The sequence below is a fragment of the Cinclus cinclus genome, chromosome 4 (genome assembly GCF_963662255.1).
Source record: "Cinclus cinclus chromosome 4, bCinCin1.1, whole genome shotgun sequence".
In the NCBI taxonomy this organism is placed as follows: domain Eukaryota; kingdom Metazoa; phylum Chordata; class Aves; order Passeriformes; family Cinclidae; genus Cinclus; species Cinclus cinclus.
In genome coordinates this window covers 72,491,026-72,512,919 of record NC_085049.1, presented here as the reverse complement: position 1 = coordinate 72,512,919, position 21,894 = coordinate 72,491,026, and positions in this window count along the sequence as shown.

The following is a 21,894-nucleotide window of genomic DNA, read 5'->3' as shown; positions in this document are numbered from 1 at the left end:
ACAATGGTTCCTTGCTTCTCTTAACCTCTGTGGTGTCACAATGCATTCCAAGCCCTTTTAGGCCACTTGGTCTTACAATGAACCATTTGATTCTTGGCCTTCATGGTGTCATAATGGTTCCTTGCTTCCATAGGTCACCATGTTGTCAGAGTCGATCCGTGGTCCTTTTGCGCCCCCTGGTGTCAAAAGGGATTCTTAGATTGTTAGCCTGCATTGGGTCACAATGGTTCCTTGCTTCTCTTAACCCCTGTGGTGTCACAATGCATCCCATGCCCTTTTAGGCCACTTGATGTCACAATGAATCATTTGATTCTTGGCCTCCATGGTGGCATAATTGTACCAGGTTTTACTTGGGCCCCATGCTTTCACAATTCATCCCTGGCGGTTTTAGGCCCATTGGTGTCACAAGGGATCATTAGATTGTTAGCCTGCATTGGGTCACAATGGTTCCTTGCTTCTCTTAACCTCTGTGGTGTCACAATGCATCCCATGCCCTTTTAGCCCACTTGATGTCACAATGAATCATTTGATTCTTGGCCTCCATGGTGTCATAATGGTTCCTTGTTTCTATTGGGCCCCATGCTGTCACAATTCATCCCTGGCCCTTTTACGCCCCCTGGTGTCAAATGGGATCCTGGGATTATTAGCCTCCTTTGGGTCACAATGGATCCTTGCTTCTTTTAACCCCTGTGCAGTCACAATGCATCCCATGCCCTTTTAGGCCACTTGATGTCACAATGAATCATTTGATTCTTGGCCTCCACGGTGGCATAATAGATCCTTGCTTCTATTGGTCCCCGTGCTGTAACAATCCATCCCTGGCCCTTTTTATACCCCCTGGTGCCACAAGGGATCATTAGATGGTTAGCCTGCATTGGGTCACAATGGTTCCTTGCTTCTCTTAACCTCTCTGGTGTCACAATGCATTCCAAGCCCTTTTAGGCCGCTTGGTCTTACAGTGAACTATTTGATTCTTGGCCTTCATGGTGTCATAATGGTTCCTTGCTTCCATAGGTCCCCATGTTGTCAGAGTCGATCCGTGGTCCTTTTGCGCCCCCTGGTGTCAAAAGGGATTCTTAGATTGTTAGCCTGCATTGGGTCACAATGGTTCCTTGCTTCTCTTAACCCCTGTGGTGTCACAATGCATCCCATGCCCTTTTAGGCCACTTGATGTCACAATGAATCATTTGATTCTTGGCCTCCATGCTGGCATAATTGTACCAGGTTTTACTTGGGCCCCATGCTTTCACAATTCATCCCTGGCGGTTTTAGGCCCATTGGTGTCACAAGGGATCATTAGATTGTTAGCCTGCATTGGGTCACAATGGTTCCTTGCTTCTCTTAACCTCTGTGGTGTCACAATGCATCCCATGCCCTTTTAGGCCACATGATGTCACAATGAATTATTTGAGTCTTGGACTCCATGGTGGCATAATAGATCCTTGCTTCTATTGTTCCCCGTGCTGTAACAATTCATCCCTGGCCTTTTTAGGCCCACTGGTGTCACAATGGATCATTAGATTGTTAGCCTGCATTGGGTCACAATGGTTCCTTGCGTCTCTTAACCTCTGTGGTGTCACAATGCATTCCAAGCCCTTTTAGGCCACTTGGTCTTACAATGAACCATTTGATTCCTGGCCTCCATGGTGGCATAATAGATCCTTGCTTCTATAGGTCCCCATGCTGTCAGAGTCCATCCGTGGTCCTTTTGCGCCCCCTGGTGTCAAAAGGGATTCTTAGATTGTTAGCCTGCATTGGGTCACAATGGTTCCTTGCTTCTCTTAACCCCTGTGGTGTCACAATGCATCCCATGCCCTTTTAGGCCACTTGATGTCACAATGAATCATTTGATTCTTGGCCTCCATGGTGGCGTAATTGTACCAGGTTTTAATTGGGCCCCATGCTTTCACAATTCATCCCTGCCCCTTTTAGGCCCATTGGTGTCAAAAGGGATTATTAGATTGTTAGCCTCCATTGGGTCGTAATGGATCCTTGCTTCTCTTAACCCCTGTGCTGTCACAATGCATCCCATGCCCTTTTAGGCCACTTGATGTCACAATGAATTATTTGATTCTTGGCCTCCATGGTGGCATAATAGATCCTTGCTTCTATTGGTCCCTGTGCTGTAACAATTCCTCCCTGGCCCTTTTAGGCCCATTGGTGTCACAAGGGATCATTAGATTGTTAGCCTGCATTGGGTCACAATGGTTCCTTGCTTCTCTTAACCTCTGTGATGTCACAATGCATCCCATGCCCTTTTAGGCCACTTGATGTCACAATGAATCATTTGATTCTTGGCTTCCATGGTGTCATAATGGTTCCTTGTTTCTATTGGGCCCCATGCTGTCACAATTGATCCCTGGCCCTTTTACGCCCCCTGGTGTCAAATGGGATCCTGGGATTATTAGCCTCCATTGGGTCACAATGGATCCTTGCTTCTCTTAACCCCTGTGCTGTCACAATGCATCCCATGCACTTTTAGGCCACTTGATGTCACAATGAATCATTTGATTCTTGGCCTCCACGGTGGCATAATAGATCCTTGCTTCTATTGTTCCCCGTGCTGTAACAATCCATCCCTGGCCCTTTTTATACCGCCTGGTGCCGCAAGGGATCATTAGATTGCTAGCCTGCATTTTGTCACAATGGTTCCTTGCTTCTCTTAACCTCTGTGGTGTCACAATGCATTCCAAGCCCTTTTAGGCCACTTGGTCTTACAATGAACCATTTGATTCTTGGCCTACATGGTGTCATAATGGTTCCTTGCTTCTATAGGTCCCCTTGCTGTCAGAGTTCATCCGTGGTCCTTTTGCGCCCCCTGGTGTCAAAAGGGATTCTTAGATTGTTAGCCTGCATTGGGTCACAATGGTTCCTTGCTTCTCTTAACCCCTGTGGTGTCACAATGCATCCCATGCCCTTTTAGGCCACATGATGTCACAATGAATTATTTGATTCTTGGACTCCATGGTGGCATAATAGATCCTTGCTTCTATTGGTCCCCGTGCTGTAACAATTCATCCCTGGCCCTTTTAGGCCCATTGGTGTCACAAGGGATCATTAGATTGTTAGCCTGCATTGGGTCACAATGGTTGCTTGCTTCTCTTAACCTCTGTGGTGTCACAATGCATTCCAAGCCCTTTTAGGCCACTTGGTCTTACAATGAACCATTTGAATCTAGGCCTTCATGGTGTCATAATGGTTCCTTGCTTCTATAGGTCTCCATGTTGTCAGAGTCGATCCGTGGACCTTTTGCGCCCCCTGGTGTCAAAAGGGATTCTTAGACTGTTAGCCTGCATTGGGTCACAATGGTTCCTTGCTTCTCTTAACCCCTGTGGTGTCACAATGCATCCCATGCCCTTTTAGGCCACTTGATGTCACAATGAATCATTTGATTCTTGGCCTCCATGGTGGCATAATTGTACCAGGTTTTACTTGGGCCCCATGCTTTCACAATTCATCCCTGCCCCTTTTAGGCCCATTGGTGCCGCAAGGGATCATTAGATTGTTACCCTGCATTGGGTCACAATGGATCCTTGCTTCTCCTTACCCCTATGGTGTCATAATGCATCCCATGCCCTTTTAGGCCACTTGATGTCACAATGAATCATTTGATTCTTGGCCTCCATGGTGGCATATTTGTACCAGGTTTTAATTGGGCCCCATGCTTTCACAATTCATCCCTGCCCCTTTTAGGCCCATTGGTGTCAAAAGGGATTCTTAGATTGTTAGCCTCCATTGGGTCACAATGGATCCTTGCTTCTCTTAACCCCTGTGCTGTCACAATGCATCCCATGCCCTTTTAGGCCACATGATGTCACAATGAATTATTTGATTCTTGGCCTCCATGGTGGCATAATAGATCCTTGCTTCTATTGGTCCCTGTGCTGTAACAATTCCTCCCTGGCCCTTTTAGGCCCATTGGTGTCACAAGGGATCATTAGATTGTTAGCCTGCATTGGGTCACAATGGTTCCTTGCTTCTCTTAACCCCTGTGCTGTCACAATGCATCCCATGCCCTTTTAGGCCACATGATGTCACAATGAATTATTTGATTCTTGGCCTCCATGGTGTCATAATGGTTCCTTGTTTCTATTGGGCCCCATGCTGTCACAATTCATCCCTGGCCCTTTTACGCCCCCTGGTGTCAAATGGGATCCTGGGATTATTAGCCTGCATTGGGTCACAATGGATCCTTGCTTCTCTTAACCCCTGTGCTGTCACAATGCATCCCATGCCCTTTTAGGCCACATGATGTCACAATGAATCATTTGATTCTTGGCCTCCATGGTGTCATAATGGTTCCTTGTTTCTATTGGGCCCCATGCTGTCACAATTGATCCCTGGCCCTTTTACGCCCCCTGGTGTCAAATGGGATCCTGGGATTATTAGCCTCCATTGGGTCACAATGGATCCTTGCTTCTCTTAACCCCTGTGCTGTCACAATGCATCCCATGCCCTTTTAGGCCACTTGAAGTCACAATGAATCATTTGATTCTTGGCCTCCACGGTGGCATAATAGATCCTTGCTTCTATTGTTCCCCGTGCTGTAACAATCCATCCCTGGCCCTTTTTATACCCCCTGGTGTCGCAAGGGATCATTAGATTGCTAGCCTGCATTGGGTCACAATGTTTCCTTGCTTCTCTTACCCTCTGTGGTGTCACAATGCATTCCAAGCCCTTTTAGGCCACTTGATGTCACAATGCACCATTTGATTCTTGGCCTTCATGGTGTCATAATGGTTCCTTACTTCTATAGGTCCCCATGCTGTCACAGTTCATCCGTGGTCGTTTTGCGCCCCCTGATGTCAAAAGGGATTCTTAGATTGTTAGCCTGCATTGGGTCACAATGGTTCCTTGCTTCTCTTAACCCCTGTGGTGTCACAATGCATCCCATGCCCTTTTAGGCCACATGATGTCACAATGAGTTATTTGATTCTTGGACTCCATGGTGGCATAATAGATCCTTGCTTCTATTGGTCCCTGTGCTGTAACAATTCATCCCTGGCGGTTTTAGGCCCATTGGTGTCACAAGGGATCATTAGATTGTTAGCCTGCATTGGGTCACAATGGTTCCTTGCTTCTCTTAACCTCTGTGGTGTCACAATGCATTCCAAGCCCTTTTAGGCCACTTGGTCTTACAATGAACCATTTGATTCTAGGCCTTCATGGTGTCATAATGGTTCCTTGCTTCCATAGGTCCCCATGTTGTCAGAGTCGAACCGTGGTCCTTTTGCGCCCCCTGGTGTCAAAAGGGATCCTTAGATTGTTAGCCTGCATTGGGTCACAATGGTTCCTTGCTTCTCTTAACCCCTGTGCTGTCACAATGCATCCCATGCCCTTTTAGGCCTCTTGATGTCACTATGAATCATTTGATTCTTGGCCTTCATGGTGGCATAATTGTACCAGGTTTTAATTGGGCCCCATGCTTTCACAATTCATCACTGACCCTTTTAGGCCCTTTGGTGTCAAAAGGGATTATTAGATTGTTAGCCTGCATTGGGTCACAATGGATCCTTGCTTCTCTTAACCCCTGTGCTGTCACAATGCATCCCATGCACTTTTAGGCCACTTGATGTCACAATGAATCTTTTGATTCTTGGCCTCCACGGAGGCATAATAGATCCTTGCTTCTATTGGTCCCCGTGCTGTAACAATCCATCCCTGGCCCTTTTTTTACCCCCTGGTGCCACAAGGGATCATTAGATTGCTAGCCTGCATTGGGTCACAATGGTTCCTTGCTTCTCTTAACCTCTGTGGTGTCACAATGCATTCCAAGCCCTTTTAGGCCGCATAGTCTTCAGTGAACCATTTGATTCTTGGCCTTCATGGTGTCATAATGGTTCCTTTCTTCTATAGGTCCCCATGCTGTCAGAGTCCATCCGTGGTCCTTTTGCGCCCCCTGGTGTCAAAAGGGATCCTTAGATTGTTAGCCTGCATTGGGTCACAATGGTTCCTTGCTTCTCTTAACCCCTGTGGTGTCACAATGCATTCCATGCCCTTTTAGGCCACTTGATGTCACAATGAATCATTTGATTCTTGGCCTCCATGGTGGCATATTTGTACCAGGTTTTATTGGGCCCCATGCTTTCACAATTCATCCCTGCCCCTTTTAGGCCCTTTGGTGACACAAGGGATCATTAGATTGTTAGCCTGCATTGGGTCCCAATGGTTCCTTGCTTCTCTTAACCCCTGCGCTGTCACAATGCATCCCATGCCCTTTTAGGCCACATGATGTCACAATGAATTATTTGATTCTTGGCCTCCATGGTGGCATAATAGATCCTTGTTCTATTGGTCCCCGTGCTGTAACAATCCATCCCTGGCCCTTTTAGGCCCATTGGTGTCACAAGGGATCATTAGATGGTTAGCCTGCATTGGGTCACAATGGTTCCTTGCTTCTCTTAACCCCTGTGGTGTCACAATGCATCCCATGCCCTTTTAGGCCACTTGATGTCACAATGAATCATTTAATTCTTGGCCTTCATGGTGGCATATTTGTACCAGGGTTTACTTGGGCCCCATGCTTTCACAATTCATCCCTGCCCCTTTTAGGCCCATTGGTGCCACAAGGGATCCTTAGATTGTTAGCCTGCATTGGGTCACAATGATTCCTTGCTTCTCTTAACCCCTGTGGCGTCACAATGCATCCCATGCCCTTTTAGGCCACTTGATGACACAATGAATCATTTGATTCTTGGCTTCCATGGTGTCATAATGGTTCCTTGTTTCTATTGGGCCCCATGCTGTCACAAGTGATCCCTGGCCCTTTTACGCCCCCTGTTGTCAAATGGGATCCTGGGATTATTAGACTCCATTGGGTCACAATGGATCCTTGCTTCTCTTAACCCCTGTGCTGTCACAATGCATCCCATGCACTTTTAGGCCACTTGATGTCACAATGAATCATTTGATTCTTGGCCTCCATGGTGGCGTAATTGTACCAGGTTTTACTTGGGCCCCATGCTTTCACAATTCATCCCTGCCCCTTTTAGGCCCATTGGTGCCGCAAGGGATCATTAGATTGTTAGCCTGCATTGGGTCACAATGGATCCTTGCTTCTCCTTACCCCTATGGTGTCAGAATGCATCCCATGCCCTTTTAGGCCACTTGATGTCACAATGAATCATTTGATTCTTGGCCTCCATGGTGGCATATTTGTACCAGGTTTTACTTGGGCCCCATGCTTTCACAATTCATCCCTGCCCCTTTTAGGCCCATTGGTGTCAAAAGGGATTATTAGATTGTTAGCCTCCATTGGGTCACAATGGATCCTTGCTTCTCTTAACCCCTGTGCTGTCACAATGCATCCCATGCCCTTTTAGGCCACATGATGTCACAATGAATTATTTGATTCTTGGCCTCCATGGTGGCATAATAGATCCTTGCTTCTATTGGTCCCTGTGCTGTAACAATTCCTCCCTGGCACTTTTAGGCCCATTGGTGTCACAAGGGATCATTAGATTGTTAGCCTGCATTGGGTCACAATGGTTCCTTGCTTCCCTTAACCTCTGTGGTGTCACAATGCATCCCATGCCCTTTTAGGCCACTTGATGTCACAATGAATCTTTTGATTCTTGGCCTCCATGGTGTCATAATGGTTCCTTGTTCCTATTGGGCCCCATGCTGTCACAATTCATCCCTGGCCCTTTTACGCCCCCTGGTGTCAAATGGGATCCTGGGATTATTAGCCTTCATTGGGTAAAAATGGATCCTTGCTTCTCTTAACCCCTGTGGTGTCACAATGCATCCCATGCCCTTTTAGGCCACTTGATGTCAGAATGAATCATTTGATTCTTGGCCTCCATGGTGGCATAATTGTACCAGGTTTTACTTGGGCCCCATGCTTTCACAATTCATCCCTGCCCCTTTTAGGCCCATTGGTGTCACAAGGGATCATAAGATTGTTAGCCTGCATTGGGTCACAATGGTTCCTTTCTTCTCTTAACCTCTGTGGTGTCACAATGCATCCCATGCCCTTTTAGGCCACTTGAAGTCACAATGAATCATTTGATTCTTGGCCTCCATGGTGGCATAATGGTTCCTTGTTTCTATTGTGCCCCATGCTGTCACAATTGATCCCTGGCCCTTTTACGCCCCCTGGTGTCAAATGGGATCCTGGGATTATTAGCCTCCATTGGGTCACAATGGATCCTTGCTTCTCTTAACCCCTGTGCTGTCACAATGCATCCCATGCCCTTTTAGGCCACTTGAAGTCACAATGAATCATTTGATTCTTGGCCTCCACGGTGGCATAATAGATCCTTGCTTCTATTGTTCCCCGTGCTGTAACAATCCATCCCTGGCCCTTTTTATACCCCCTGGTGCCGCAAGGGATCATTAGATTGCTAGCCTGCATTGGGTCACAATGGTTCCTTGCTTCTCTTACCCTCTGTGGTGTCACAATGCATTCCAAGCCCTTTTAGGCCACTTGATGTCACAATGCACCATTTGATTCTTGGCCTTCATGGTGTCATAATGGTTCCTTGCTTCTATAGGTCCCCATGCTGTCACAGTTCATCCGTGGTCGTTTTGCGCCCCCTGATGTCAAAAGGGATTCTTAGATTGTGAGCCTGCATTGGGTCACAATGGTTCCTTTCTTCTCTTAACCCCTGTAGTGTCACAATGCATCCCATGCCCTTTTAGGCCACTTGATGTCACAATGAATTATTTGATTCTTGGCCTCCATGGTGGCATAATAGATCCTTGCTTCTATTGGTCCCTGTGCTGTAACAATTCCTCCCTGGCCCTTTTAGGCCCATTGGTGTCACAAGGGATCATTAGATTGTTAGCCTGCATTGGGTCACAATGGTTCCTTGCTTCTCTTAACCCCTGTGGTGTCACAATGCATCCCATGCCCTTTTAGGCCACTTGATGTCACAATGAATCATTTGATTCTTGGCCTCCATGGTGGCATATTTGTACCAGGGTTTACTTGGGCCCCATGCTTTCACAATTCATCCCTGCCCCTTTTAGGCCCATTGGTGTCACAATGGATCATTAGATTGTTAGACTGCATTGGGTCACAATGGTTCCTTGCTTCTCTTAACCCCTGTGGTGTCACAATGCATCCCATGCCCTTTTAGGCCACATGATGTCACAATGAATTATTTGATTCTTGGCCTCCATGGTGGCATAATAGATCCTTGCTTCTATTGGCCCCCGTGCTGTAACAATTCATCCCTGGCCCTTTTAGGCCCATTGGTGTCACAAGGGATCATTAGATTGTTAGCCTGCATTGGGTCACAATGGTTCCTTGCTTCTCTTAACCCCTGTGCTGTCACAATGCATCCCATGCCCTTTTAGGCCACTTGATGTCACAATGAATCATTTGATTCTTGGCTTCCATGGTGTCATAATGGTTCCATGTTTCTATTGGGCCCCATGCTGTCACAATTGATCCCTGGCCCTTTTACGCCCCCTGGTGTCAAATGGGATCCTGGGATTATTAGCCTCCATTTGGTCACAATGGATCCTTGCTTCTCTAAACCCCTGTGGTGGCACAATGCATCCCATGCCCTTTTAGGCCACTTGATGTCACAATGAATCATTTGATTCTTGGCCGCCTTGGTGGCATAATAGATCCTTGCTTCTATTGGTCCCCGTGCTGTAACAATCCATCCCTGGCCCTTTTTATACCCCCTGGTGCCACAAGGGATCATTAGATTGTTAGCCTGCATTGGGTCACAATGGTTCCTTGCTTCTCTTAACCTCTGTGCTGTCACAATGCATTCCAAGCCCTTTTAGGCCACTTGGTCTTACAATGAACCATTTGATTCTTGGCCTTCATGGTGTCATAATGGTTCCTTGCTTCCATAGGTCCCCATGCTGTCAGAGTCGATCCGTGGTCCTTTTGCGCCCCCTGGTGTCAAAAGGGATCATTAGATTGTTAGCCTCCATTGGGTCACAATGGTTCCTTGCTTCTCTTAACCCCTGTGGTGTCACAATGCATCCCATGCCCTTTTAGGCCACTTGATGTCACAATGAATCATTTGATTCTTGGCCTCCATGGTGGCATAATTGTACCAGGTTTTACTTGGGCCCCATGCTTTCACAATACATCCCTGCCCCTTTTAGGCCCATTCGTGTCACAAGGGATCATTAGATTGTTAGCCTGCTTTGGGTCACAATGGTTCCTTGCTTCTCTTAACCTCTGTGGTGTCACAATGCATCCCATGCCCTTTTAGGCCACTTGATGTCACAATGAATCATTTGATTCTTGGCCTCCATGGTGTCATAATGGTTCGTTGTTTCTACTGGGCCCCATGCTGTCACAATTCATCCCTGGCCCTTTTACGCCCCCTGGTGTCAAATGGGATCCTGGGATTATTAGCCTCCATTGGGTCACAATGGATCCTTGCTTCTCTTAACCCCTGTGCTGTCACAATGCATCCCATGCACTTTTAGGCCACTTGATGTCACAATGAATCATTTGATTCTTGGCCTCCACGGTGGCATAATAGATCCTTGCTTCTATTGGTCCCCATGCTGTAACAATCCATCCCTGGCCCTTTTTATACACCCTGGTGCCACAAGGGATCATTAGATTGCTAGCCTGCATTGGGTCACAATGGTTCCTTGCTTCTCTTAACCTCTGTGGTGTCACAATGCATTCCAAGCCCTTTTAGGCCACTTGGTCTTACAATGAACCATTTGATTCTTGGCCTACATGGTGTCATAATGGTTCCTTGCTTCTATAGGTCCCCTTGCTGTCAGAGTTCATCCGTGGTCCTTTTGCGCCCCCTGGTGTCAAAAGGGATCCTTAGATTGTTAGCCTGCATTGGGTCACAATGGATCCTTGCTTCTCTTAACCCCTGTGGTGTCACAATGCATCCCATGCCCTTTTAGGCCACTTGATGTCACAATGAATCATTTGATTCTTGGCCTCCATGGTGGCGTAATTGTACCAGGTTTTAATTGGGCCCCATGCTTTCACAATTCATCCCTGCCCCTTTTAGGCCCATTGTTGTCAAAAGGGATCATTAGATTGTTAGCCTCCATTGGGTCACAATGGTTCCTTGCTTCTCTTAACCCCTGTGCTGTCACAATGCATCCCATGCCCTTTTAGGCCACATGATGTCACAATGAATTATTTGATTCTTGGCCTCCATGGTGGCATAATAGATCCTTGCATCTATTGGTCCCCGTGCTGTCACAATTCATCCCTGGCCCTTTTAGGCCCATTCGTGTCACAAGGGATCATTAGATTACTAGCCTGCATTGGGTCACAATGGTTCCTTGCTTCCCTTAACCCCTGTGCTGTCACAATGCATCCCATGCCCTTTTAGGCCACTTGATGTCACAATGAATCATTTGATTCTTGGCCTCCATGGTGGCGTAATTGTACCAGGTTTTAATTGGGCCCCATGCTTTCACAATTCATCCCTGCCCCTTTTAGGCCCATTGGTGTCAAAAGGGATTATTAGATTGTTAGCCTCCATTGGGTCATAATGGATCCTTGCTTCTCTTAACCCCTGTGCTGTCACAATGCATCCCATGCCCTTTTAGGCCACTTGATGTCACAATGAATCTTTTGATTCTTGGCCTCCATGGTGTCATAATGGTTCCTTGTTTCTATTGGGCCCCATGCTGTCACAAGTGATCCCTGGCCCTTTTACGCCCCCTGGTGTCAAATGGGATCCTGTGATTATTAGCCTCCATTGGGTCACAATGGATCCTTGCTTCTCTTAACCCCTGTGGTGTCACAATGCATCCCATGCCCTTTTAGGCCACTTGTTGTCACAATGAATCATTTGATTCGTGGCCTCCATGGTGGCATATTTGTACCAGGGTTTACTTGGGCCCCATGCTTTCACAATTCATCCCTGCCCCTTTTAGGCCCATTGTTGTCAAAAGGGATCATTAGATTATTAGCCTCCATTGGGTCATAATGGATCCTTGCTTCTCTTAACCCCTGTGCTGTCACAATGCATCCCATGCCCTTTTAGGCCACATGATGTCACAATGAATCATTTGATTCTTGGCCTCCATGGTGGCATAATAGATCCTTGCTTCTATTGGTCCCTGTGCTGTAACAATTCCTCCCTGGCCCTTTTAGGCCCATTGGTGTCACAAGGGATCATTAGATTGTTAGCCTGCATTGGGTCACAATGGTTCCTTGCTTCTCTTAACCTCTGTGCTGTCACAATGCATTCCAAGCACTTTTAGGCCACCTGGTCTTACAATGAACCATTTGATTCTTGGCCTTCATGGTGTCATAATGGTTCCTTGCTTCCAAAGGTCCCCATGTTGTCAGAGTCGATCCGTGGGCCTTTTGCGCCCCCTGGTGTCAAAAGGGATTCTTAGATTGTTAGCCTGCATTGGGTCACAATGGTTCCTTGCTTCTCTTAACCCCTGTGGTGTCACAATGCATCCCATGCCCTTTTAGGCCACTTGATGTCACAATGAATCATTTGATTCTTGGCCTCCATGGTGGCATAATTGTACCAGGTTTTACTTGGGCCCCATGCTTTCACAATTCATCCCTGCCCCTTTTAGGCCCATTGGTGCCGCAAGGGATCATTAGATTGTTAGCCTGCATTGGGTCACAATGGATCCTTGCTTCTCCTTACCCCTATGGTGTCATAATGCATCCCATGCCCTTTTAGGCCACTTGATGTCACAATGAATCATTTGATTCTTGGCCTCCATGGTGGCATATTTGTACCAGGTTTTAATTGGGCCCCATGCTTTCACAATTCATCCCTGCCCCTTTTAGGCACATTGGTGTCAAAAGGGATTATTAGATTGTTAGCCTCCATTGGGTCACAATGGATCCTTGCTTCTCTTAACCCCTGTGCTGTCACAATGCATCCCATGCCCTTTTAGGCCACATGATGTCACAATGAATTATTTGATTCTTGGCCTCCATGGTGGCATAATAGATCCTTGCTTCTATTGGTCCCTGTGCTGTAACAATTCCTCCCTGGCCCTTTTAGGCCCATTGGTGTCACAAGGGATCATTAGATTGTTAGCCTGCATTGGGTCACAATGGTTCCTTGCTTCCCTTAACCTCTGTGGTGTCACAATGCATCCCATGCCCTTTTAGGCCACTTGATGTCACAATGAATCATTTGATTCTTGGCCTCCATGGTGTCATAATGGTTCCTTGTTCCTATTGGGCCCCATGCTCTCACAATTCATCCCTGGCCCTTTTACGCCCCCTGGTGTCAAATGGGATCCTGGGATTATTAGCCTGCATTGGGTCACAATGGATCCTTGCTTCTCTTAACCCCTGTGGTGTCACAATGCATCCCATGCCCTTTTAGGCCACTTGATGTCACAATGAATCATTTGATTCTTGGCCTCCATGGTGGCGTAATTGTACCAGGTTTTAATTGGGCCCCATGCTTTCACAATTCATCCCTGCCCCTTTTAGGCCCATTGTTGTCAAAAGGGATCATTAGATTATTATCCTCCATTGGGTCATAATGGATCCTTGCTTCTCTTAACCCCTGTGCTGTCACAATGCATCCCATGCCCTTTTAGGCCACATGATGTCACAATGAATTATTTGATTCTTGGTCTCCATGGTGGCATAATAGAACCTTGATTCTATTGGTCCCCGTGCTGTAACAAGCTATCCCTGGCCCTTTTAGGCCCACTGGTGTCACAAGGGATCATTAGATTGTTAGCCTGCATTGGGTCACAATGGTTCCTTGCTTCTCTTAACCTCTGTGGTGTCACAATGCATTCCAAGCCCTTTTAGGCCACTTGGTCTTACAATGAACCATTTGAATCTCGGCCTTCATGGTGTCATAATGGTTCCTTGCTTCTATAGGTCTCCATGTTGTCAGAGTCGATCCGTGGACCTTTTGCGCCCCCTGGTGTCAAAAGGGATTCTTAGATTGTTAGCCTGCATTGGGTCACAATGGTTCCTTGCTTCTCTTAACCCCTGTGGTGTCACAATGCATCCCATGCCCTTTTAGGCCACTTGATGTCACAATGAATCATTTGATTCTTGGCCTCCATGGTGGCATAATTGTACCAGGTTTTACTTGGGCCCCATGCTTTCACAATTCATCCCGGCCCCTTTTAGGCCCATTGGTGCCGCAAGGGATCATTAGATTGTTAGCCTGCATTGGGTCACAATGGTTCCTTGCTTCCCTTAACCTCTGTGGTGTCACAATGCATTCCAAGCCCTTTTAGGCCACTTGGTCTTACAATGAACCATTTGATTCTTGGCCTTCATGGTGTCATAATGGTTCCTTGCTTCCATAGGTCCCCATGTTGTCAGAGCCGATCCGTGGTCCTTTTGCGCCCCCTGGTGTCAAAAGGAATTCTTAGATTGTTAGCCTGCATTGGGTCACAATGGTTCCTTTCTTCTCTTAACCCCTGTAGTGTCACAATGCATCCCATGCCCTTTTAGGCCACTTGATGTCACAATGAATTATTTGATTCTTGGCCTCCATGGTGGCATAATAGATCCTTGCTTCTATTGGTCCCTGTGCTGTAACAATTCCTCCCTGGCCCTTTTAGGCCCATTGGTGTCACAAGGGATCATTAGATTGTTAGCCTGCATTGGGTCACAATGGTTCCTTGCTTCTCTTAACCCCTGTGGTGTCACAATGCATCCCATGCCCTTTTAGGCCACTTGATGTCACAATGAATCATTTGATTCTTGGCCTCCATGGTGGCATATTTGTACCAGGGTTTACTTGGGCCCCATGCTTTCACAATTCATCCCTGCCCCTTTTAGGCCCTTTGGTGACACAAGGGATCATTAGATTGTTAGCCTGCATTGGGTCACAATGGTTCCTTGCTTCTCTTAACCCCTGTGCTGTCACAATGCATCCCATGCCCTTTTAGGCCACATGATGTCACAATGAATTATTTGATTCTTGGCCTCCATGGTGGCATAATAGATCCTTGCTTCTATTGGTCCCCGTGCTGTAAAAATTCATCCCTGGCCCTTTTAGGCCCATTGGTGTCACAAGGGATCATTAGATTGTTATCCTGCATTGGGTCACAATGGTTCCTTGCTTCTCTTAACCCCTGTGCTGTCACAATGCATCCCATGCCCTTTTAGGCCACTTGATGTCACAATGAATCTTTTGATTCTTGGCCTCCATGGTGTCATAATGGTTCCTTGTTTCTATTGGGCCCCATGCTGTCACAATTCATCCCTGGCCCTTTTACGCCCCCTAGTGTCAAATGGGATCCTGGGATTATTAGCCTCCATTGGGTCACAATGGATCCTTGCTTCTCTAAACCCCTGTGGTGGCACAATGCATCCCATGCCCTTTTAGGCCACTTGATGTCACAATGAATCATTTGATTCTTGGCCTCCATGGTGGCATAATAGATCCTTGCTTCTATTGGTCCCCGTGCTGTAACAATCCATCCCTGGCCCTTTTTATACCCCCTGGTGCCACAAGGGATCATTAGATTGTTAGCCTGCATTGGGTCACAATGGTTCCTTGCTTCTCTTAACCTCTGTGGTGTCACAATGCATTCCAAGCCCTTTTAGGCCACTTGGTCTTACAATGAACCATTTGATTCTTGGCCTACATGGTGTCATAATGGTTCCTTGCTTCTGTAGGTCCCCTTGCTGTCAGAGTTCGTCCGTGGTCCTTTTGCGCCCCCTGGTGTTAAAAGGGATTCTTAGATTGTTAGCCTGCATTGGGTCACAATGGTTCCTTGCTTCTCTTAACCCCTGTGCTGTCACAATGCATCCCATGCCCTTTTAGGCCACATGATGTCACAATGAATTATTTGATTCTTGGACTCCATGGTGGCATAATAGATCCGTGCTTCTATTGGTCCCCGTGCTGTAACAATCCATCCCTGGCCCTTTTAGGCCCATTGGTGTCACAAGGGATCATTAGATTGTTAGCCTGCATTGGGTCACAATGGTTCCTTGCTTCTCTTAACCTCTGTGGTGTCACAATGCATCCCATGCCCTTTTAGGCCACTTGATGTCACAATGAATCATTTGATTCTTGGCCTCCATGGTGTCATAATGGTTCCTTGTTTCTATTGGGCCCCATGCTGTCACAATTCATCCCTGGCCCTTTTACGCCCCCTGGTGTCAAATGGGATCCTGGGATTATTCGCCTCCATTGGGTCACAATGCATCCTTGCTTCTCTTAACCCCTGTGCTGTCACAATGCATCCCATGCCCTTTTAGGCCACTTGATGTCACAATGAATCATTTGATTCTTGGCCTCCACGGTGGCATAATAGATCCTTGCTTCTATTGGTCCCCGTGCTGTAACAATCCATCCCTGGCCCTTTTTATACCCCCTGGTGCCACAAGGGATCATTAGATTGTTAGCCTGCATTGGGTCACAATGGTTCCTTGCTTCTCTTAACCTCTGTGGTGTCACAATGCATTCCAAGCCCTTTTAGGCCACTTGGTCTTACAATGAACCATTTGATTCTTGGCCTTCATGGTGTCATAATGGTTCCGTGCTTCCATAGGTCTCCATGTTGTCAGAGCCGATCCGTGGTCCTTTTGCGCCCCCTGGTGTCAAAAGGAATTCGTAGATTGTTAGCCTGCATTGGGTCACAATGGTTCCTTTCTTCTCTTAACCCCTGTGGTGTCACAGTGCATCCCATGACCTTTTAGGCCACTTGATGTCACAATGAATTATTTGATTCTTGGCCTCCATGGTGGCATAATAGATCCTTGCTTCTATTGGTCCCTGTGCTGTAACAATTCCTCCCTGGCCCTTTTAGGCCCATTGGTGTCACAAGGGATCATTAGATTGTTAGCCTGCATTGGGTCACAATGGTTCCTTGCTTCTCTTAACCCCTGTGGTGTCACAATGCATCCCATGCCCTTTTAGGCCACTTGATGTCACAATGAATCATTTGATTCTTGGCCTCCATGGTGGCATATTTGTACCAGGGTTTACTTGGGCCCCATGCTTTCACAATTCATCCCTGCCACTTTTAGGCCCATTGGTGTCACAATGGATCATTAGATTGTTAGACTGCATTGGGTCACAATGGTTCCTTGCTTCTCTTAACCCCTGTGCTGTCACAATGCATCCCATGCCCTTTTAGGCCACATGATGTCACAATGAATTATTTGATTCTTGGCCTCCATGGTGGCATAATAGATCCTTGCTTCTATTGGCCCCCGTGCTGTAACAATTCATCCCTGGCCCTTTTAGGCCCATTGGTGTCACAAGGGATCATTAGATTGTTATCCTGCATTGGGTCACAATGGTTCCTTGCTTCTCTTAACCCCTGTGCTGTCACAATGCATCCCATGCCCTTTTAGGCCACTTGATGTCACAATGAATCTTTTGATTCTTGGCCTCCATGGTGTCATAATGGTTCCTTGTTTCTATTGGGCCCCATGCTGTCACAATTCATCCCTGGCCCTTTTACGCCCCCTGGTGTCAAATGGGATCCTGGGATTATTAGCCTCCATTGGGTCACAATGGATCCTTGCTTCTCTAAACCCCTGTGGTGGCACAATGCATCCCATGCCCTTTTAGGCCACTTGATGTCACAATGAATCATTTGATTCTTGGCCGCCTTGGTGGCATAATAGATCCTTGCTTCTATTGGTCCCCGTGCTGTAACAATCCATCCCTGGCCCTTTTTATACCCCCTGGTGCCACAAGGGATCATTAGATTGTTAGCCTGCATTGGGTCACAATGGTTCCTTGCTTCTCTTAACCTCTGTGCTGTCACAATGCATTCCAAGCCCTTTTAGGCCACTTGGTCTTACAATGAACCATTTGATTCTTGGCCTTCATGGTGTCATAATGGTTCCTTGCTTCCATAGGTCCCCATGCTGTCAGAGTCGATCCGTGGTCCTTTTGCGCCCCCTGGTGTCAAAAGGGATCATTAGATTGTTAGCCTCCATTGGGTCACAATGGTTCCTTGCTTCTCTTAACCCCTGTGGTGTCACAATGCATCCCATGCCCTTTTAGGCCACTTGATGTCACAATGAATCATTTGATTCTTGGCCTCCATGGTGGCATAATTGTACCAGGTTTTACTTGGGCCCCATGCTTTCACAATACATCCCTGCCCCTTTTAGGCCCATTCGTGTCACAAGGGATCATTAGATTGTTAGCCTGCTTTGGGTCACAATGGTTCCTTGCTTCTCTTAACCTCTGTGGTGTCACAATGCATCCCATGCCCTTTTAGGCCACTTGATGTCACAATGAATCATTTGATTCTTGGCCTCCATGGTGGCATAATGGTTCGTTGTTTCTACTGGGCCCCATGCTGTCACAATTCATCCCTGGCCCTTTTACGCCCCCTGGTGTCAAATGGGATCCTGGGATTATTAGCCTCCATTGGGTCACAATGGATCCTTGCTTCTCTTAACCCCTGTGCTGTCACAATGCATCCCATGCACTTTTAGGCCACTTGATGTCACAATGAATCATTTGATTCTTGGCCTCCACGGTGGCATAATAGATCCTTGCTTCTATTGGTCCCCATGCTGTAACAAACCATCCCTGGCCCTTTTTATACACCCTGGTGCCACAAGGGATCATTAGATTGCTAGCCTGCATTGGGTCACAATGGTTCCTTGCTTCTCTTAACCTCTGTGGTGTCACAATGCATTCCAAGCCCTTTTAGGCCACTTGGTCTTACAATGAACCATTTGATTCTTGGCCTACATGGTGTCATAATGGTTCCTTGCTTCTATAGGTCCCCTTGCTGTCAGAGTTCATCCGTGGTCCTTTTGCGCCCCCTGGTGTCAAAAGGGATTCTTAGATTGTTAGCCTGCATTGGGTCACAATGGATCCTTGCTTCTCTTAACCCCTGTGGTGTCACAATGCATCCCATGCCCTTTTAGGCCACTTGATGTCACAATGAATCATTTGATTCTTGGCCTCCATGGTGGCGTAATTGTACCAGGTTTTAATTGGGCCCCATGCTTTCACAATTCATCCCTGCCCCTTTTAGGCCCATTGTTGTCAAAAGGGATCATTAGATTGTTAGCCTCCATTGGGTCACAATGGTTCCTTGCTTCTCTTAACCCCTGTGCTGTCACAATGCATCCCATGCCCTTTTAGGCCACATGATGTCACAATGAATTATTTGATTCTTGGCCTCCATGGTGGCATAATAGATCCTTGCATCTATTGGTCCCCGTGCTGTCACAATTCATCCCTGGCCCTTTTAGGCCCATTGGTGTCACAAGGGATCATTAGATTACTAGCCTGCATTGGGTCACAATGGTTCCTTGCTTCCCTTAACCCCTGTGCTGTCACAATGCATCCCATGCCCTTTTAGGCCACTTGATGTCACAATGAATCATTTGATTCTTGGCCTCCATGGTGGCGTAATTGTACCAGGTTTTAATTGGGCCCCATGCTTTCACAATTCATCCCTGCCCCTTTTAGGCCCATTGGTGTCAAAAGGGATTATTAGATTGTTAGCCTCCATTCGGTCATAATGGATCCTTGCTTCTCTTAACCCCTGTGCTGTCACAATGCATCCCATGCCCTTTTAGGCCACTTGATGTCACAATGAATCTTTTGATTCTTGGCCTCCATGGTGTCATAATGGTTCCTTGTTTCTATTGGGCCCCATGCTGTCACAAGTGATCCCTGGCCCTTTTACGACCCCTGGTGTCAAATGGGATCCTGTGATTATTAGCCTCCATTGGGTCACAATGGATCCTTGCTTCTCTTAACCCCTGTGGTGTCACAATGCATCCCATGCCCTTTTAGGCCACTTGTTGTCACAATGAATCATTTGATTCTTGGCCTCCATGGTGGCATATTTGTACCAGGGTTTACTTGGGCCCCATGCTTTCACAATTCATCCCTGCCCCTTTTAGGCCCATTGGTGTCACAAGGGATCATTAGATTGTTAGCCTGCATTGGGTCACAATGGTTCCTTGCTTCTCTTAACCTCTGTGGTGACACAATGCATCCCATGCCCTTTTAGGCCACTTGATGTCACAATGAATCTTTTGATTCTTGGCCTCCATGGTGTCATAATGATTCCTTGTTTCTATTGGGCCCCATGTTGTCACAATTGATCCCTGGCCCTTTTAGGCCCATTGGTGTCACAAGGGATCATTAGATTATTAGCCTCCATTGGGTCATAATGGATCCTTGCTTCTCTTAACCCCTGTGCTGTCACAATGCATCCCATGCCCTTTTAGGCCACATGATGTCACAAAGAATCATTTGATTCTTGGCCTCCATGGTGGCATAATAGATCCTTGCTTCTATTGGTCCCTGTGCTGTAACAATTCCTCCCTGGCCCTTTTAGGCCCATTGGTGTCACAAGGGATCATTAGATTGTTAGCCTGCATTGGGTCACAATGGTTCCTTGCTTCTCTTAACCTCTGTGGTGTCACAATGCATTCCAAGCCCTTTTAGGCCACTTGGTCTTACAATGAACCATTTGATTCTTGGCCTTCATGGTGTCATAATGGTTCCTTGCTTCCATAGGTCACCATGTTGTCAGAGTCGATCCGTGGTCCTTTTGCGCCCCCTGGTGTCAAAAGGGATTCTTAGATTGTTAGCCTGCATTGGGTCACAATGGTTCCTTGCTTCTCTTAACCCCTGTGGTGTCACAATGCATCCCATGCCCTTTTAGGCCACTTGATGTCACAATGAATCATTTGATTCTTGGCCTCCATGGTGGCATAATTGTACCAGGTTTTACTTGGGCCCCATGCTTTCACAATTCATCCCTGCCCCTTTTAGGCCCATTGGTGCCGCAAGGGATCATTAGATTGTTACCCTGCATTGGGTCACAATGGTTCCTTGCTTCCCTTAACCTCTGTGGTGTCACAATGCATCCCATGCCCTTTTAGGCCACTTGATGTCACAATGAATCTTTTGATTCTTGGCCTCCATGGTGTCATAATGGTTCCATGTTTCTATTGGGCCCCATGCTGTCACAATTCATCCCTGGCCCTTTTACGCCCCCTGGTGTCAAATGGGATCCTGGGATTATTAGCCTCCATTGGGTCACAATGGATCCTTGCTTCTCTTAACCCCTGTGCTGTCACAATGCATCCCATGCCCTTTTAGGCCACTTGATGTCACAATGAATCATTTGATTCTTGGCCTCCATGGTGGCATAATTGTACCAGGTTTTACTTGGGCCCCATGCTTTCACAATTCATCCCTGCCCCTTTTAGGCCCATTGGTGCCACAAGGGATCATTAGATTGTTAGCCTGCATTGGGTCAAAATGGATCCTTGCTTCTCCTTACCCCTATGGTGTCATAATGCATCCCATGCCCTTTTAGGCCACTTGATGTCACAATGAATCATTTGATTCTTGGCCTCCATGGTGGCATATTTGTACCAGGTTTTAATTGGTCCCCATGCTTTCACAATTCATCCCTGCCCCTTTTAGGCCCATTGTTGTCAAAAGGGATCATTAGATTATTAGCCTCCATTGGGTCATAATGGATCCTTGCTTCTCTTAACCCCTGTGGTGTCACAATGCATCCCATGCCCTTTTAGGCCACATGATGTCACAATGAATTATTTGATTCTTGGCCTCCATGGTGGCATAATAGATCCTTGCTTCTATTGGTCCCTGTGCTGTAACAATTCCTCCCTGGCCCTTTTAGGCCCATTGGTGTCACAAGGGATCATTAGATTGTTAGCCTGCATTGGGTCACAATGGTTCCTTGCTTCTCTTAACCTCTGTGGTGTCACAATGCATCCCATGCCCTTTTAGGCCACTTGATGTCACAATGAATCTTTTGATTCTTGGCCTCCATGGTGTCATAATGGTTCCTTGTTTCTATTGGGCCCGATGCTGTCACAAGTGATCCCTGGCCCTTTTACGCCCCCTGGTGTCAAATGGGATCCTGGGATTATTAGCCTCCAATGGGTCACAATGGATCCTTGCTTCTCTTAACCCCTGTGCTGTCACAATGCATCCCATGTCCTTTTTTGCCACTTGATGTCACAATGAATCATTTGATTCTTGGCCTCCACGG